Raw genomic sequence first — 18,729 nt, forward strand, 5'->3', positions numbered from 1 at the left:
CTTTATGTTCAATAAAATGTCAATTCAGTGTACACACTTACTGGAAAGGAACTGACCTGAGTCACAACACTGTGTGTTATCATATACGCTTTCTAAACAATACATACAGGCCACAAACCACTGGCTCCAGGCCACAATAGCAGGCTGGTAGTCATATGTGCTGTGGGTCGCATAAGTCTTCCCTGATAGAGTGAAGGCTTGCTTTATATCCAGCAGTATTTTCCCTGACTCTCATACTCCTGTGCCATGTGCATATGGGATGCCCTGCTCACACTAACCACAGGTCACTTTCAAGTACGGCGATTGAAAGAGAAGAATTTTGTGGATGCTTCAGTTATTTTGGGTGTCTATATCCAGAATGCTCTCCAGACATACTATATTTGCACAAATTATAGAAACAGTAATATTCTGTCACATTATATTAAGCAAGTTTTATGCTGAAAATTATGGGAGTTTAGTTTATTAAGCATACTTGTGAATTTATTGTGAATCCTCTGAAAGAATGCCCTCTAGTGTTAGCTGATATATACATTTGAATTTAGAGTTTATTCAGGAAAACGGAAAAGGATTCTGGCTGCATTGTGAAAATTATCACAATTTTTTAAAAAAAAGATTTATTCCTGTGATGGTAAAGCTGAATTTTCAGCAAAATTACTCCAGTCTTCAGTATCACATGATCCTGTCAGAAATCATTCTAATATGCTGATTTGCTGATCAAGAAACATTTATTATCATTTATGTTGAAAACAGTAAGTGATGCTTACTATTTTCATATTATCAATATTAAAATATTGATTCATATCAATATTTTGGGGAGTTTGTTCAAAACAGCATTTTTTTGATCGAAATATTTGTAACATTATAAATGTCTTTACTGTCACTTTGGATCAACTTATTGCATACTTGCTAATTAAAATTCTTAATTTGTTTAAAAAAAGAATAATAATAATAATAATAAATAAAATCTCACTGACCCCAAACTTTTGAATGGTATTTTATATTTTAAGGGCATTTATTTTGGCAGTTTTGGCCTCAAAATGCAAAAAGATCAATACTAAATATCTGCATTTTCAAGAAAACTAGACAGTAAGCTAGTATTCCAATACAAACTCTGTCTTATAGTGAATAGCACCAAAAAAAAAAAAAAAAAAAAAAAAAAAAAAAAAACAAGCAGATGAAGAAAATCACATTTCTATACATTTATTACAATGACTTTTTTCCAAAGCTGTGCTAAATATAGGTAAAAATAATTTTTAAGAAAAATACAAGAGCATGAATGTGACATAAAATTGTGAAAGGCTACAGAAGAAAGAATCAAATGAAAGTGGAGAATCACTGCAAAGAGAGACAGAAAATCCTCCATTTGATTGATAAATATCCTTTAATGAATGACTGAACTATTAAGGGCTCTTTAGGAAGTGAAAATTTCGCCTAAAATAAGTCACTTCCTCTTTGTCCAAGGGGGAACTCAGCTTAAATATTAATGCTAAAATAACTAATCTGATAAGAAAGCAAATATTTTCAAGGCACTCTGGACTGTCACAGAGTCAAAGGAAGCCCAACAAAACTAAAAGCACTAGTGTCTACAGCCTGTGTAAAAAACCCATGCACTCATATCTAAAAACTGAGGAAAAGTCATTAACTGACACAATCGTAAATAGTGTAATGTACAAAAATAGCAATGTGTTTGTCTGTGGTACACTAGGTTAACATTAGTGTTTTCTTTGGTTAAGTGTTGTAGAATAGTATTTTCAGATGCACTGAAATGAGAATATCACTTGATGAAATCATTATCATACCAATAATAACTTAAACAAAAAATGTGCATGCTGTTCTACAAGAAGATGTCATGAGGAGGAAGACATGTCTCAAACAGCCAACTTCCTTCTTATCCACTAAACCCAGAGCAAGAACGTTAAATAAAAGAGGAAATGATAAAACCACCCGATCAACTTTGCGCTTGACGGCATGAAAAAGTGCCAAAGCAAGAGTTCCCAGTTCACTGTGTCTCAGATCTCTTTTGCATTAGAAAACCACAAGATTTGTTCTAAATTTTGTGAAGCAGCATGACATGATCTATGACCGAAAATTGCGTTTGTGATCACTTTATGTCAAACCATTATTCCATGTTCATATTTATAGACAAATGTAAATAATATTTAAATGGCAATGACATGCCACTGGAAAATACAATGAAAAAAAAAAAAAAAAAAAAAAAAACACTGATGACCACAGATCATCAATACCTTTAGCGACACAATTCTAACCAAACATCCACTCCTCTTAGGTGAGGGGAAAAAACAACATCCACCATGTTTTTTGCTTGAGGAACAGCCTAGAGATCCACTATCTGATATTATAAAGTGCAAGACTGCAAGAAAAATCCAAAAAGAAGAACTGAAAATAATTTATCAAGAGACTTAATTTCTTTGAACGCTTCAAATTATTGCGCAAACCCCGTTGCAATACTGATATGCCCTCAAATGTCTTAAATTTCGGGGCATTTGAGAGAACTTGCTGGAAAAGTCCAATTAAAAATAAGCATTAATGAAGAGCTGGAGTGTGTCTGAGGTGGTGGAATCAAAGCAAAACACACAAGTAAAAAACTATTAAGCTCATTTTCCCTAAATGCCTTTTCTCTTTCTCAACGTAAAATCCACATATGGCACAGTATTATTCTTTGGTACAATTCTTCCATCCTCATTTTGAGGGTTTGCGACCTCAAATACAGAACTGAAGTCATTCTCTTGGGATGAACTCAAATGTCAGATCAGATCTACGGCTCTTCTTTTGGTTGGTGGTGTTGGCACAGGAGAGAGAAGAGAGCATACGATTATGAGAGGCCATGTAAACCTCAGCAGACAGCGATGCGGCGAAGCGATGCTCCGGCACTCTGCACCACCCAAACCCCCCCTCACCTCAAAAGAGACACTTTTCCCCAGAATCCTGTCTACTTTAAAAACCCATGAGGTTCGGAGTCTGACAGTGAAGAACTCTGACCTCAAGAGAGCCGTCGTAAGACTCTGATCCACTGGTCCTGACCTACAGATAATCAAAGTGAAGTTTACAGTCCCTACAGCCATGCAGTCATCTCCCAGAGCAGCTAGTGTTGACTCAAGGTTGCCAGTCTTTGCCTCGATGATCAGGAATGTGCTTAAAGCGACACCTATCTCCAAAATGACACCCGGTGGTCCTCCAGAAGTAACACTCATCTCCATTGACAGGACCTCTGCGTCTTGGCCTGCAATAATCACGAATTTGTTTGGACATCTGTGTGTCTTTTAAAGAACATTTGTTTTTTGTTTTTTTATGGAAGACAATAATTGCTGTTAATAACATCAAAGGCAAGCACCATTACTTTTCTCATTAACGGCAAAGAGACTGAATTACCCAGCAGCCCCTGCAGGTTGTTGAATGGCAGGTGTTGGCAGGGACTCTCTGAATCCGTCGATCTGGATATCGAACCACTAGTCGGGTATTCTCAATAAAATGTCCCTGAGAAGAGATATATATATATATATATATATATATATACAAATCATATTACATTTTTGTAAACTAAAAAAACGAGTCTAAAAAAGACTATTAATAATGATAACAACATCAAAAATAAATAATAATAATAATAATTCATCAGGGTTTCACTCACATGGAGTTTCTCCATCGCACGTGAGGCCATGTTGGCATTCTTAAAGTTAACAAATGCACAGAAACGTTCGTGCAGAACCCGAATGCTCTCAATTTCTCCATAACTGGCAAACATCAACAAAAATGGAAACACAAGTCATTGAAAATTGTTTTAGAACTACGATTTTGTAAAAGGTCAATGTGGCATCAAATCTCACATTTTGAAGAGGTCCCGCAGATGTTTCTCTGTCAGTTCTGAGGTCACATTTCCCACCCACAAGGAATTGCAAGGGCTTGTGAAAGAGAGCAGGAATAAGACAGAAAGGTAAATATATACAGAATTAAAGGGAGAGAGCAACATTTTAAAAATAAATAAATGCAAAGATTTAAACTGAAATCAGTTTAAACGATGACTTACCCCTCCCGTTGGAGGAGAGCACAGTCCTGATTTTGAAGCTGTTAAAATAAACATCACAAATTAGCCATGAGAAATTAATTGAGTGTGGCAAATTATCAAAAGAGTGTTATTATGTACAATGAAGTAGAGTTTAGATGTTTATGTTGGCAGAGAAAGATCATGTGACACTGGAGACTGGAGTAATGGTGCTAAAAATTCAGCTTTGCATCAGGAATGAGGAACATTTTAAAATATATTAAATCAGAAATCAGAAATCAGTTTTGTGTGTTATAAAATAAATTGGTCAAAAGTCAAAAAACTTCCAATTCTCAGTGTCTCTAATGTAAATCAGTGTATCAATAGCACCCTCATGTGGCTCAATATAAAATTAGGCAAAATGAAAAAGAGCTCTTACCCTTGGCTGCAACAACAGCCTGCACGGTGTTGTATTTTTCCAGCAACTGAATACTCTGTTCCTCATCATATCCAAGATCCTAACAATGAGAACACATTTTTTTATTTTTTGCATTGCTTGCATTGTCTACAAAATGACAATGTAAATTACAGGCCTCAAATTATATTCCTGTGTATACGTTTTAATGGATTATAATATGTGTGCTTCCAAAGAATTATTTTTAAAGCTGACCCCATTCTAAACTGAAACACTTCACTCAAACATTAAAATTATTCTCATCCTATTGTTTTTTTCGAAACTTGTTTGACTTTCTTCTGTGGAACAAAAAAGGAGATGCTTGGCATGTCTGAGCTGCTTTTATTCCAACCAAGGTTCTGTAGCTCCAAAAATTTGGGTGAGTCATTAGTGAGTGTCATTTTTTCCACTGATCTTTCATTGAAAAGAAAACAACAAAGATTTGGAACAAAATAAAAAAGAAAAAGAAAATGATTAATAAGTAATTATCTTGGGGTTTTTGCTTTCTCATGACAATGACGTACTCACCTTGCAGAGACTTTGTACGAAGCAACTTTGGGCATCCTGAACATACAAATTTTATGAGTATGTTCTATAGTTTGTTCTCTGGTACTCGATCCCATAACCTTGTCTTTGCTAACTTTGCCCATGCTCTACTAATTTAACTACAATGAGAAATCCTTTTCTTACCATAAGTTGTTGCACCTTACAGTACAAGAGGTCATTGACCGCTTCTTCGCAGTCTTGGTCCAGTTTTAGCACCTGTTCCATAGCTTTCTCAGCTTCACAGTACCTCTATTACAAACAAACCCAAATACAGATTCACTGATACACAGGTATAGAGCAGATTTCCTCCATATACAGCAAGAAAAAACAAACCAATAAATATGCCACTGCTCTATACCTTAAGTCCCATTAGTGCACTTTCCCCTACGGTAATAGCCTTTGGGCCAATCAGGAGCCATTTGGATGGACTTCTCAGCATCTGCGAGGGCCAGAGGATACTGCTCCAGACAACAGTAGCAGTAGGAGCGATTTCCAAAAAACCTGTTCTCCAAAAATCAAAGTCAATTAATGAAATAACAAAAAAACAAAGATAGTATATGTGGATAGGATTTCATGCATATCGGTGCATCACCTGTAGTCTTTCGGGTCACATTTGATGGCTTCTGTAAACAGACTAAGAGCTTGCGTGTACTGACCCTCCTGCACAAATCGAATCCCTTTTCTGGAGTGAAGAGAAAGAAGGACTTACAAATGGAAGAGATTATGGAAGAAAAATAATGACAAATGTCTCTGAAATAAAAAAAGCATGTTGAATTGCACTAACTGACAAAATAATGCATTGCATTAACGGTGCTTGCATTTTAATGCCTTGGATTTTCAGGACTTGCATTTATAGTGGGCTGAAATTCAACATAGTTTCCGTATATTGAAGCTGTGAATATTTCAATTCAATAATCCATATTCACTTTCCAGAGTTCATTTTAGGAAATATTCGATCTGTTTAAAAATACGATAGAGTCATATTATATTCGACAGGCAATCTTCTGTCCAAATTCACTTCCACAAATTCAGTGGTTTAAATTCGGCATAAAATTCAGCATTGCAGATCCGGGAACTGCAGGAATAGCAGTAGAGTCAATTCAATTGTCAAAGCAATTTAACATGCTTTTTGGTTTTAAGTCATTTGGTCAATATTTTTTCTTCAATAAATGTATAGGTAAAGAATAACATGACAAACATTTGACTGTAATATTTCTGTTTAAAAACTGTGTGAAACTTAAATGTGAAAGCATGTGGTTTACTGTGAAGCATTTGAAATATTGTTAAAAAACAGTTCACCTAAAAATGAAAATCAGGTCATTAACTCTCTTTCAAGTCTTTCCAAACTGATTTCTTTTTGAAGAACATCCTGAAATATAATTCCAACACGGAATGTGAATGTGGACTGCTTTTCTGAAGCCAATTTATGAAATTTAAGATATTTTCCAAAGAAATCATTGAAGTTTGGAACAATGCCCATTTTAATTTTTAGGGTGAACTATGAAACACACACACACTAGACATACCTCCATTCTCTAATTTGACTAGAAATGTTTCAGAAAGAAAGACATTTTACACACCTACTAGTAAGGCACTTCTTTTAGTTTTAGCATCTGATAAGCCAATGACCTGTTAAAAAAAAAGCACATTAATTTATTTTACAGGAATATTACAGGTTTTTTTCACCATAATGTCTTTGCATCATTTCTGAGGCATGCTGCATTTGACATTATAATTAGCACATCTCAAATCATAGTACAGTACCATAGTAAACTGCTTTTGAAAGAAGTTTCTTATGCTCACCAAGGCTGCATTTACTGTATTTGATCAAAGATACTGGGAACACATTATTATTGTTAAATATTTTTCCAATTTATAGCAACTGTTTCCTGTTTTTTATTTTTTAACATGTAATTTTATTTCTGTGATCAAAGCTGAATTTTCAGCATCATTACTCCAGTCTTCAGTGTCACATGATCCTTCAGAAATCATTCTAATATGCTGATCATATGCTGCTCAAGAAAACACTTCTTATTATCAATGTTGAAACAGAACAATCGTGCTGCTAAATATTTTTGTGGAAACCATAATATTTTCAGGAAATAAAAATCTTGTGTAATATTATAAATGTCTTTACTGTCAGTTTTGATCAATTTAATGCATACTTGATGCATTACTTGCTAGCTAAATTTTTTAATGGTAGTGTACACCAAACATATCCAAGAACCAAACCAACTAAAATATAAAGACATACAGCATTAATTAAAGATATATATTTTACAACATAAAATGACAGCTGCTGTGTAGGATTTACAGGAACAAGGCATGTGCAAAATACATACAGTAATTCAAAATCAACAAAACATTTTAAAAAAAAATGGCCTATTTGTAAAGACAATTTAAGATTTTTAAGACTAAACATGTTTTAAAAGCACAACACAATTGGGGCTTGGTGGATAAAGGCAAAAGCTATAGTACAGTAAAACATGCAATCTATCAGGACAGTGGCAGTACTATCAGCTGAAACAATAAAAGCTGTCATACAAGCCTAAAAGTGACAGCACCTACAAATTTATGAACTATGTTAATAACCAAGAATCCCAACGCCCAGGTTCAGTATTTATGGGCTCCACCTTTACGACACAAGAGTATGGGCAGCCGGCAGATGGCAACAAAACACAGTAAACTAAATAAACAATTGCTAAAATCACTAAATCACTAAAAAAAAACAAATAAAATCACTTCTCCTGTTCTGCTCTCATTTTCCTTGGTTCTCTTTCGACTTGTGAGCTCCTTTACTTTTAGCTCTGGGTCGAATATGACTGACGGCATTGGCAACAAAAGCACCACACACAACCCACTCTCCTAAAAAAAAAAAAAGAGATGGTGTCAAAGTAAGTAATTTAAACTATTAAACATTCAAATAGCAAACTCTCAACGTCCATCAGCGGGAACAGTATGGTTTGCTCAGTTTTCGTACCTCCTCACTAGACCGGGCCGTCGGCTGCCGGTTGCTTTTGTTCCCTGATGCCAGTGGAGGTCCAGAAGAACTTTTACTTAAAGGAGCAACTGGCTTCTCTTCCACCTTTGAAAGGCCTATACCTTCCACCTCCTCTGGCTCTGACTCCTCAGACTCGTCAAGTTCCGAATCAGCTCCGCCATTCTCCTCCCCCTGAAAAAAAATAAATAAATAAAAATAAAATAAAATCACATTTTAATAATAATAGTTTGTTTTTATTGCTATACCAGCATCTATGGCTATTTTTCATGGAAAGATCAATGTATTTTAAAGGGGTGCTATTATGCTTTTTTCACTTTTTTTGTTTCAAAATTTAGTTAGTCTGTAATGTTGTAATGTTGCTGTTTGAGCATAAAAAAAACATCTGCAAAGTTACAAAGTTCAAAGTCCAATTAAAAAGGAGATATTTTATTTAACAGAAATCACTTTTCAAAAACTACAACGAACGACTCGTTTGGACTACAGCGCATATTTTCTGGAATTTGTGATATTACAAATATCGACGAATGGGATGAGACCTGGTTGAGCTGCACTAGAGAAGGCAACGAGTGTTATCATGTCAGAGACACGCTAGTGTTCCCAAGACAGACGAACTTAGAGTGGTTACAATCATCCGGGTTTAAATCATGATCAAACTGATTCGATTTTGACGCAAATATTTAAACACAACTGAAGCTCGACCAGGCGCTGAGTGCTGTCAATCACAAAACACACACTGGCCCAGCTAACCAATCACAACACATTTCGTATTTCAGAAGGCGGGCCTTCATTTGATACAGGAACTATTCAAGCCGTTTGTGCCAGACTGGAGAGAGAGGTGTTGTAATAATGTAAAATATGTGAAAAATAAGGTGTTTTTTGAACAACCTAGTATGAGAGCCTGTTCTAGGACACCCCCAAAACAAAATCAAGACTTTGTAAAAGAGCATAACAGGACCCCTTTAAAAGAAATAAATAGTATTAACATACAATAGTAATAAAGAAACAACAACTAACAACCAACTCTACAACCAACAAGAGAGTAAAGACTTTTACATTGTTACAAATAAATATTTCAAATGGTGCTGAATTAGAATGATTTCTTAAGGATCATGTGACTTTGAAGAAATGGCAGCTGAACATTCATCACAGCTTTGTCATCACAGGAATAAATGACATTTTTGAAGATATTAAAATAGAAAAACGTTTTTTTTTTTATTTTAAATGGTAATAATATTCAAAAATGCTACTATTTTACTGTATTTTTGATCAAATAAATGCTGCCTTGGTGACATTATACATTTTTAGTCCTTTTAAGACAACCTGAATTGGTCCAATATACTGAAACAAAATCCGGTTTTTCACACAACTGATTTACGTTTATTTAACACAAAACCGACTGTGTTTACGTGAATACTCCACACCAACAAGCATTTTTGACATAATTGTGTGCGTATGCTGACCATTCAAGCCGCAATGAAAGACGAAAGAGATTCTGATTTGCAATTTGCCAGTCAGTGCGAGCAGCAGATTCAGTTCTTTTTCACTGCTTATTGTGCTTAATCATTTTATTAAACATCATGCACTTCCCAAATTGGCGACTGCATGTTGTCTGGGAGAGGCGCTTTCTGAGTGTGTGCTTTGTGTGTGTGTGTGTGTGTGTGTGTGTGTCAGTCAGAGAAAGCACCACACTGAGTTCGTTTCATCACTGCTTATTGTAATTAATAACACTATCAAGTGCGTCACACTCTTTATTTTCTCATTTATGCATGTTTCCTTATCACTCAAATGTGTATATAACTTTTAAGTAGTATTATGTTACGCAGATATATTTGCATACCGGGGAAATACACAAATATAGAAAAAGTTCTCTAATCATAGACACTTCTGGTTATCCGTTTACGCCCTCTCACACCATCCTCAGAATTAAACTAGTTTCAATTTACCTGTTCAGTACTTTCATCCTTTTTACCCCGCAAAATCTAGTTTCTTCCGCTGACGTTGACGCTAAAAAAAGAAGAAAAAAAGACAAATTAAAATGTATGTTTGGCAGCAACACAATGCATGTAATGAAGTCTACTTAGTGCTCTATTTAGGGCTCTGTTCACAATAAGAAAAAAACAAAACAATGCTCAATAGATCTGCCCAAACAATCAACTCTAGGTTAAAGTGGATTTATTCTTGTACTTGGCATGTTAAAGTTCACTCCTCTCACCTTCCTCTTGGCTTTGCGCCTCTCTGCTTTCCGTCTGGCCCTCTCTTCCTCACTGAGACCCTCCTCACCAATTAAGACATCCTGTAAAACACACACGAACACAAATGTAATACTTTATCAATACATGCAGGTACTGCTTTCAGAAGAGTAAAATTATGCAAAATAGCAGCAAACAGTGGAGCATGTCCTTCATTAAAGAGGTTTAAGAAGGTAATCCTATGGTACCTTATTCAAAATAGATTTCTTTAGTTATATTTGCTACAATAAAAAAAAAAACGGTTACAAAACCACTGTGGAGGACTCCATAAATCCATAATATACAAATGAATGAAAATTAAATAAAACCGTTTTTCCCCTTTCTATGAATGGTAACCATTTCAAATGCAAATCAAAGCTTAAATTCTTAAAGACGACCGCAGCGAAAAAGCTATGTGGCGGATGACAACTCTTACACTCTCTAATGTTATTCATTGAAAGAATGCACGGTATTATTGACCGATAAGACAAAATGTGAACATTTCAGCATGAATGTGAAACATTCACCAAAATAATACACCGTGTTACTTGGAACAAAAGAGCCTCAAAGCAGCTGCATAGTATATTCTGGGAGTATCTCTGTTTGGAGCACACTGACCTGACCTTAACCCAACTGATGTGTTGAGGCATGACTAGAAGATAATGTTCATGCACTAACAAAAACAACAAAGACCCAAAGTTTTGCCAAGATACCTACAATGGCCCAAAAAAATATATGGACACCAACAGCCATACTTACAAGTATCAGTGCTTTTGCATTACATACAAATATTAATTAACAGGCTGCACAGAAATTGACAGACACTATGAATCAGATTGCACAATGGCTTATCAACTCATGTTTGCATCTCAATGTCAGAAAAACTGTTTACTAAAGGGCTGGATTATGATGTGAAAGCAGATTGTCCAGGAACAAAAACTTAAGGTAGCACAAGAATTAAAAGATTTAGGATTATTATTAGATTCACGACTTTCTTTTAAAAAACATGTGAAGAAAGTGGTAAACAGTGAAATTTAATTTAGCGTATCTTAGATTTATCAGAAATAGCTCAACCAACGAAGCAGCAGTTGTATTTATGAATTCAATGATTATTCCTCATATCACATATTGTATTGGACAAATGTTATATTGGACATGTAGGTCTATTCTTAAACCACTTGAAGGTCTTGAATAAAAAAAACAAACGGTTTTCACTATTGTAGCATATTAACTATTTAAATATATTAAAAGTTTTTGTTTTTAAGTTGGAACATTTGATTCAATTTGCTGATACTTATTTTTAAGATCTTAAATGGTTTTGCTCCACCTGTTTTTAAGGATTACATTGAACGGTATACTCATGCCGGTATAAGAGGTGATTGTAATGTGCCTTTAAAAAGAACTACATTTGGTCAATTATCTTTTGCGTTTAGAGGAACACATGAGTGGAACAGACTCCCAGTAAATTAACAGGACACTGTGATTTCTCGAAAAAGCTGAAAATATGGTTGACACATCAAAATTGTGATCACTTATAGTGATTTATGGATATGGTATGGTAGTCTGTAATTTTGTGCGTCCTTTCTTCTTTTTCCTTCTGTTCTTCATATTTTCTCCTTGTTCTGAATTTGGTGAATAAATATTCTTTGTTTATATTTTCTTCCTGTCCTTAACATCAACCTGCCAAAAGGGACTGACCGCGGATGAAAATTAGCCAGTGTTGGCTAAATCTGGCACATTTTACATATTTTATGTACTATTAATATGCGTTGTTCCTTATTAAATAAATGAAAAGAAAATGAAATGAAATCAAAAATAATTGGCATCTGGAAAAGCTGATTCAGTTTCTCCGAACTGTTTGTTTTTACTCATTTGTACTATTGATTTTTACCAACTGGTGTTTTTTTGCAGATATATGAAGCGAGTTTACCTCAATTTGCAAATGATAAAAAAAAAAAAAAAAAGAAATTTACTAAAGTTCAAAAGTTTGGTGTCATACATTTTTTTTCAGGACTTTTCCATGGATAAAAAGAACAGCATGTAGTAGAAATAGAATTTTTGGTAAAATTAATTTATTGATTTAATTTCTGACTGAACTATTAGTCAAAAAAACATCTGCAAGCAGTTGGTTCAAAAACAACAGGGAAACATGCAGCTCTCATTATTGATTTAACTTGCATCTTAATTCATGAAAAAGCCCACTGTCCTTGTACCTGTGAGAGTGTGTGGTCATTCTGCTCGGGGAGGGCACCCGTGTCCATCTCTTCTGGCCTCTCATCACCTGAGCCTGTGGAAAGATGCAAGAGAGAAAACAATCAATAAAATCCAGTTCAAGCCAAGAGAATCAGTCAAGCATTAGCCAACATCACACTTTGTGAGAGTTAAAACGTTTAATAAGGCAGAAATGAAAATAAACAAGCCACTTGTTTTGAATCAGAACAATTAGAAGTCAAATCCCAAGATTTACCATTTCCTATAGTGCATTACTTACTGTAAATGTTGTGTAAATGTGAAACTCAAAAAAAAAAAAAAAAAAAAAAAAAAAAAAAAAAACATACATTTGTGACCACTTCAAAACTGCCAGACAGTCATTTCAATCAGAGTGCTAAAAACCCACGAAAACCCTCACAGTCAAGTTTTGGTTTTACTTCTATAACTGCATTACTTACTCTCCCATACATAAATTCAAGATCTATGCTATAAAATTTCAACCTTGACTGCTGATGTTTTGCTTAAAATTTGCAGGGTCCAGTTGTGTAAACATTTTTAATTTCACATCTTTGCTACGGACAAGCCAACCAAATCCAGGGCAAAATGAGTTATCGCCAAGAAAAACGCACTCACTCATTAGTCAACAAACATGGGACCCAAAATCCTTACAGGACTGCAATTCAGTTGTTAGCTAGCCTAAGGTTTCCTTGCAGTGGTAAGATTAGACCTTCAAGAAAGCCATTTACACTACTGCCTAGTAAAACGATGCTTTCTTTGAAGATCATCCAACAGCCATGTTTTGGATTTTGCCATCAGCTTATGTAAGCAGATGGTTTTCAGACAAATTTTTCAGTTGTTTTCTTTTATGGGATTCTTAACAATTCAGTGACAGTTTTATTCTTGATTCAGCCCATAGCTTTGATACATTACAATAAGCAACCATCTGCAGAATTTCCAAAATATCAATTTTTGTTTGACATAAACAGCACAGAATCCCACTTTTTTTTCGCAGTTGTTAACTAAACACCAGCATTCCTGGTTCTGAAAGAGATGTGGATTTAAGTCTTTATATGCTTGTTAAAGAGAAGTAAAGACACATTAGACGCTCCGTATCCTCAATCACTCCCATTAGCCATTACCACACTCTTAATATCCCACATGCAGAAAAGAGATGCATACAGCTTGCCTTCGGTTTCAAAACACAGCAAATCTAACACCACAAATCTCAAACACATGCAGATCCAAGCAGACCGTGATCTGAGGCGTGATGCATTGGCTAGCACACTTCCCTTAAAGTGACTCATCTCACACTTTGACGGCCTTGACAATGGCGGTCCAAAAAAACTGATTTAACTTGGTGAGTTAAAGAAACCATGTGACCCCCGGCTAGTCACATCTTCCTTGGATCATGCAAACTGTTCCATGCAAATGATCCCAACTGATACTGTTTTCACTGCTGTGAGTCAGTATACGGAATCCATTGATTAAAATTGATAATCTTGATTCATATTACAAATAAGTAATGCACGCAACAGCAGAAAAGACAAGTGAGGACTGTAAGAATGTGTTACAATGGTAACAAAGACATTCATTTCAAAACCAGGAATGAGGTTGAAAGCTACTCAAACCATGTGACAAAGCATCTGAATATATTACTACAAGAATGCAACAGACAAGTAAATAGCAGTGTACAGCAACAGCCCTGTAGAAAAAACAACTATGTACACTTTAGCATTTTATGGTAATGGATCTTGTTCTTCTTATGCATATTTACATTTCTACTACAAACTTTAAATACAGCCCAATATTAGACAAGACTAGCAGTACTTCATGTCATATAAGAGAACCTTTTTAAGTTCCTCAAAGAATTTTCATTTTCTAGCTTTTTATAAAACCCCCCATGCAACTGTGGGATCATGCTCTAATGCAGGGGTTCTCAGTTCCAGTCCTTGTGACTTCCAGTCCATTTTTACATCAAAAAACATTATAATTTACAACAGGCTATTTCTGCCCTGTTTTGACCCCCTCATCTGAACGCTCCGTTTGAATAGGTGTGGCAGATTGTATACTCTGAAGTAAACACCCACTGGGCTGATTGGCTAACAGTTGTGAATGTTTGTCAGCCTTCATCCTACACAGATGGAGGCTGCTATGATTTAGGTTATAAACACAGAAATACCAAGTACATATCAAATTATCTGTAATAACAGACAAAGCAATAGTGACCACATAATAAAAACAGCGACTCACACTTTTGTGGTGCGACATTACGGTCAGATCCAATATAGTCTGCACAGCATCGTCATTTAGATTCTATCTTTTGGAAAATCCTGTGTCTGTCGAATTGTGCCTTGTTTGTAAATGAGTCAGGGATAAAATGAAATGAACAAAGGACCAAATCCTTACTGGACCTTCATTAAAAATAAAGTTCACCCACTCTTTCCTAATATTGGGATCAGAAAGAAGGCAATGCAATTTCTGTGTTTTTCCACAGCTTGGCACTGCACAGAGTCTTGATGTCTTCTGAGTCCCTTTATCGTTTGATTTCTGCATAGACCTGCGTTTGCCTCTCTCGTTATTTACTTACAACATGCACAAATCGGTGGGCGGAGCTAAACAGGCAGCACTGTAGAAGCAGGCATTGATCTTCTGCGGAGGTGGGGTTTAGCCACACTATTACATCATAAAGTGGCACATTCCACAACCTGTCGTTTTGGCAGATTGGCTTCAATATAAGCTGCTTTTAGACTAACGAGAACGTTTTGAGTTCTGAAACTTACAGGATGTTTTTATAGTGCAATGATCTCTTACATGTTAAAAGATCAAGGGAATTTAGATTTTTTGGTTCATGACCCCTTTTCCTGCAGGACAGTCATCCCAAAGTACACATCCAAATCTACTTCTTAAGGCTGATTTATACTTCTGCGTCGGACCTACGCCGTAGCCTTTACGCCGTAGGCTATGCGTCAGTTTTAATTTATACTTCTGCGTCGTTGTCCGCGTCGACGTGCAGTACACATGCAAACCGCTAGTCGGCGGTGTCCACGGGCATGTTGCTGGTGTAACCCGCAGTACCATGACAAAAGCCGAAAGAAGAAGCGGCTCGGCGGAGAAGCATTATTATAGCCATGACGGCGACAAATAAATATTAAATCAGTATTTAAAAAACTACAAAAGGAGAGAACAACGGAACAAGAGAAGATGGCATTCTTTCAATCTCCACAAGGACTTGTACCACGGCAGATCAACATTGTTGCGGACAAATACTGATGTATAATGCTATGTAGTATAATAAATGAGAAAGACAATTGTTCTTTGCTTTGTTTTATTTTATATAAGAAAGGTGTAACATTAAAAATATATTAAAGTGCACATTATAAACACACACCAAACTCAAGTACATACAGAGGACGGGGGTTCTAGCAGACCAATCACAGTGCTTGCGGTCCGCGTAGAATTGACGCGCTGTTAGATTTTTGGAGAGGTGCACGACAGGTCACAGCATGGGCTACGGCGTAGGGTGTGTGTCTATGCGTAGGCTACGGCGTAGGTCCGACGCAGAAGTATAAATCAGCCTTTAAGGTGTCTATATGACTACTAGCTGGTCAGTCAGCTACATGTATTACAGGGGTATCAAAATCAATTCCAGGAGGGCCGGAGCCCTGCAGATTTTAGATTCGACCCTTATTAAACAAACCTGATCCAACTAATCAAGTCCTTCAGGCTTATTTGAAAAAACTACATGGTATGTGAGTTGGAGCAGGGTTGGAATAAAACTGTGCAGGGCTCCGGCCCTCCAGGAATTGAGTTTGACAACCCTGATGTATCATAAACCATCTTGCCCACCTTACGCAAAATGATATAAAAGCTTACACTCTTAAAAATAAAGGTGATTAAAAGGTTCTTCACAGCGATGCCATAGAAGAACCATTTTTGTTTCCACAAAGAACCTTTCAGTCAAAGGTTCTTTAAAGAACCATCTCTTTCCTACCTTTTTATAATCTGAAGAACCTTCTTTCACCACAAAAAACCTTTTGCCCAACAGAAAGGTTCTTCAGATGTTAAAGGTTCTGTATGGAACCATTTAGACAAAAAGGTTCTTCTATGGCATCGTGAAGCTCCTTTATTTTTAACAGTGTAGACTAGATAAAAACCAATAACCATGTTCCAAATAACAGCTACAAACTTGTATTTTCAAGATTAAGAACTTCTGTTAAATTTCCAAAGAACTATAGCAGTAACTTGAGAATCCTAAATGGTTCTTGATAAAGTTTGTAGCTTATTGTTAAGAAACACTGAAGAACCTTTATGTTTATAAAAAAAAAAAAAAGCCATGTTTGCCTTTAGACTTAACCTTTAGGCAATCCTACTGAAATTATTACAAATTATCACTACATATAAGGATGCAATCCGAATTGGTTTGTAAACGTTCAAAAAACACACTCAAACAGGAAATGATCAGCTGTTAAAATCAGATTTAGAGTTTCTGTGATTCAAAGTCCTGTTGCATGTGATTTCTTCAGTATCTGAATTAGTTTCTAATAATAAACCAAACGGTATAATCAAAAAGCATCACAAAGAATCTTACATTTATTTTTCGTAAAAAATTTATATTGAACATTAAATATGTATTTGACGGATTTTAAGTTTTGAAGGTTTTGAAACAATTATCATCTATCCGGGTGACAACCGCAGTTATGTTAAGTTAAAAAACATTTGCATAATTGATATCATGATATCTTTGATACATTTTTATATCTATATAAAACTGACTGATATATTAAAACCATATATCACTGTCACTTACGCGCGTTAAGGTGAGATAAGCCGATTGTGACGTATGTCTTACAGCTCTGGTTCATGGAGAACTAACTTTATAACTCGGACAGTCAGAAACAAAGTTTTCATGCAGTAAAACTCACCGCTGAGCCCCAGTAACCGGCAGAAATCCAAACTGAACTTCATTAGTCCAACCATCCAGCATTATTACCCTCAATACCGCTACAGGGACGTAAACACGACAACATACACGTCAAAACAACAAATGAATAGTCATATTTAAAGTTGCGGTGATAGTTATGTGGTTTCTCTTCCTGGGCGTCGAGCGGAGCGTCAGGCGGCGGGTGTGTTGAACTCAACTCAAGCGCCTCCCAAAACCAGCGTCTTAAAGGGCCGCAGGGGCACTACTCTGACAAAACACATTTAATATATATGTTACGATTTAAGAGATTTATATATTATAATATAAAATTATATATTATAAAGTGTATTACATTATAATGCTTGTGAAGCGAAAAGCTGGGTATTTGTAATAAATACAAATGAAAACTAATTTTTATTTATTTATTTTTTCTCCAAATGAGTCTTACAATATTCTCTCCAGTGAAAAAGTCGCCTGGTCTAAATCAGGAGAGAATTGTGCAGATCAAGCACCATTTGCAAGCAACAGTCCAAAAATGTTGCAACTAAATGAAGGTGGATTTTAATGTGCAGGACAGAAGATGGACTTTTTCACTGTGAGAAGCATTATTATTGATTATGTTTGACCAGAAACAATAAAACGCCTTAATGAAAGATTTTAATGAAGTGACACAGTGACATTAATTGATGGATTTGAGTTGTTGTTTGATTACTTGTGGATTACTGTGATGTTTTCTAAACTGTTCTGATGGCACCTATTCACTGCAGAGGATTCATTGGTGAGCAAGTGATGTAATGCTTCATTTCTCCAAATGAAGAAACAAACTCATCTATATCTTGGATGGCCTATATCTTTTTAGCAAATTTTCATTTTTGGGTGAACTATTCCTTTAAGTTGTTTCTTAATCTAGTTACTATCAATAAAATCTATTTTGCATTTTTGTTTGTTCACTATATTGTAGCTTTCGGCAATTCAATGAAATGAGTTAATCAAGAATTGTTAAAAATCATGGGTATACTTTTTTATCACACTGGAAATGGAAATTAGAGTGCTTTGTTGTATACTGCACATTTGGCATATGTACTGTCGTAGGTCACGCGGGTTTCAATAAATGCAGGAAATTTGCATACTGTGCACAGTTTACATACTACTGTATATACATACTACAGAAATAGTAGGAGTTTTACATAGGTTAGCATGCTATAACGAACAGTTATAGCGTGTGTGTGAGTACTGAGTGCTGAAATTTATGTGAAAATCGATCAGTTATTTGCATTATAAAAAATACTTCTAATATTACTTTATGTATATATTTATTAAAGGTGAATTCTGCAGTTCTGAATTAGCATCACCACAGAGAAATGCTAA

General features: G+C 35.6%; 1 pseudogene; it reads right to left on the reverse strand.

The window, feature by feature from the left end:
* Window positions 1-2,918: 2,918 nt before the first annotated feature.
* Window positions 2,919-17,614, reverse strand: LOC109101243 (annotated as a pseudogene).
* Window positions 17,615-18,729: the final 1,115 nt, after the last annotated feature.

The sequence above is a fragment of the Cyprinus carpio genome, chromosome A13 (assembly GCF_018340385.1).
Source record: "Cyprinus carpio isolate SPL01 chromosome A13, ASM1834038v1, whole genome shotgun sequence".
NCBI lineage: Eukaryota > Metazoa > Chordata > Actinopteri > Cypriniformes > Cyprinidae > Cyprinus > Cyprinus carpio.